The sequence below is a fragment of the Sciurus carolinensis genome, unplaced genomic scaffold (assembly GCF_902686445.1).
Source record: "Sciurus carolinensis unplaced genomic scaffold, mSciCar1.2, whole genome shotgun sequence".
Classification (NCBI taxonomy): Eukaryota; Metazoa; Chordata; class Mammalia; order Rodentia; family Sciuridae; genus Sciurus; species Sciurus carolinensis.
This window is the reverse complement of record NW_025920123.1, coordinates 274,554-276,774: the sequence shown is the minus strand read 5'-3', so window position 1 is coordinate 276,774 and position 2,221 is coordinate 274,554. Positions and strand designations below refer to the sequence as shown.

At 48.0% G+C, this 2,221-nt stretch overlaps 1 pseudogene; it reads right to left on the bottom strand.

Annotated features, from left to right (window-relative positions):
* Window positions 1-823: 823 nt before the first annotated feature.
* LOC124973854 (ras-related protein Rab-5C-like) lies at window positions 824-1,533 on the bottom strand (annotated as a pseudogene).
* Window positions 1,534-2,221: the final 688 nt, after the last annotated feature.

Genomic DNA, 2,221 nt, shown 5'->3' with positions numbered 1-2,221 from the left:
CATTATTCGTCTTTCACAGAGAATAGTGCCTTAACAGAGGATAAAATATCTTCCTTTTTTTTTTTGATCAGATACTGATTGGTTACATAATGAAGAAAACATACAATACAAAATACAGAAAAAGTTGGTTCCATCCTATCCCACTCCTCCCTGTTACCCACCCACCCCCAAACACTCATCTTCTGATTTGGTCAGAACAGGCCTCACAGCCAGAGATCAGGTGACCGAGGGTGGAGGGGTCATGGGCAATGGATGCGTGACTGTCACAATGATGCTGCGGTAATGCTGCGGTTTCTCTCTCCACTGGGAGTTGGGTGGGAAGGGGTTGCAGTCTGATGACAGCCAGCTGAGGGAAGAGCTACCTGTCCCCTTCCCAGCCCAGGACCTGCCCACCACCCCAGACTAAGACCACTCCCAAAAAGGTAAGGAAGTGGGTTCTCTCGCTAAGGTTGCTCTTCAGCAAGAGTGAAAGGAAGGGTTGTTTTGAGCCCCGACCCCACAGACAAGGGGAAGGGGCTGGAGCATGTGGCTACTACCAGCAAAGGACAAAGGGGAGAGTACAGTGGAAAGGGGGGAAGTGGGAAGAGCAGATCATATATATTTAAAAAGTGACTTAAGACATAAAATTGAATTAGTATTTGTACAGAAAGGTGCAGGTGGAATAACTCCCTCCAGCCTAGGATCAACGTTATACGGAGAAATCATGATGGGTCCCAACCCTGCCCCCGGTGGTGGCGCAAGTCGTTAAGTGCGATTGGTTAGAGTGGATTCCTGTCGGGTCATTCAGGTGGAGGAGGTGGGGGCAGTGGCAGGCAAGGGGGGCTCAATTGCTGCAGCACTGACTCCAGCTGGCTGGGTTGTTCTTCTGGAGGTCCATTATTTGGTTCTGGCCTGGAGCACCGGCTGCATTCTGAGGTTCATTCTTGGGAAGCTTCTTAGCTATTGCCATGAAAATTTCATTCACGTTCATTGCAATCTTTGCTGATGTCTCCAGGAACAGCAAACATGTCATCTGCATAGGCCTGTGCTTCCTGGAACCCCATGGCTCTCTTGCTGGCCAGGTCTGCCTTGTTACCCGCGAGTGCAATGACGATGTTGGGGCTGGCCTGCCTCTGTAACTCCTTCACCCTGTTCTTGGCCCATGCAAATGTAACTGTGTTGGTTATGTCAGAGACCACGATGGAAGCCTGGGCCGCCGGGGTAGTACATGGGGCCAGACTGTGGTACCGCTCCTGTCCAGCTGTGTCCCAGATCTCAAACTTGACTGTTGTGTCATCCAAGCAGACAGTCTGTGTAAGAAAGGCCGCTCCGATCGTGCTCTCCTGGTACTCACGGAATTGTCCCTTGACAAAGCGGAAGACGAGACTGGATTTGCCCACTGCAGACTCCCCTAGCAGGACGAGCTAAAACTGAAATCTTGTTCCCAGCAGCTAGTCGGTTAGTCGTGCTGCTCCTCCCCAACCCGCCATGGCCGGTCCTGCTGTAATGGTACCAGTGAGAGTGGGGGTGGGGGCCGGTGCTACACAGAGAGGCACTTAGTAGGGAGAGGCCTCCAACGCGGCTACCGGGTGGTGACGTTATTTGCGGCCAGGGCTCTTACAGACTCCAATCCTCTTCCGCCAGATGTGTCCCAGTCTCTGGCCTCCACTTCCCAATATCTTCCTTTTCTTAATGATGATAATAAGTTCTTTAATCTGTATCATAGCAGTAAGAGGCAAGTTCTACTAGTGCCCTCATTTTAAAGATGATATGGTTAAGTGGTTTGTGTTTTCATGCAGTTGTCAAGAGAAATGAAGAAGACTGATTCATGCAAGTTCCCAATGTGATATTCGTGTTATTATACACTTCTGTTTAATTTAAACTATCCTTTATAAATATCTACTGTGTGCCCTTATGGAATTAAAATTAAATATGAACCCTATGACAAAGATGATGTCTCCTTCTACATGTTCAGGGGAAGTGGGGGCATAACTCTATCCTTTCATTCTGTGATTTCAACTTAGAACCTCTTTCAGGTGAAATTCCAACAGGAAGCAAGTAAGACAAAGAAAACTGCTTAGTATAAATGTTTTAATTAGGGGATGAGAAGAAAATTGGGATTTTTAAATAAATGGTAGGTGAAGCATGAAGTTGACTCAAGTTCAAAGATTGTGGCAGAATTCGTGTCTTCTCTTTCTTATTTCTACCTCTCTCTCCCTCTCTCTCTCCCTCTCTCCCTCTC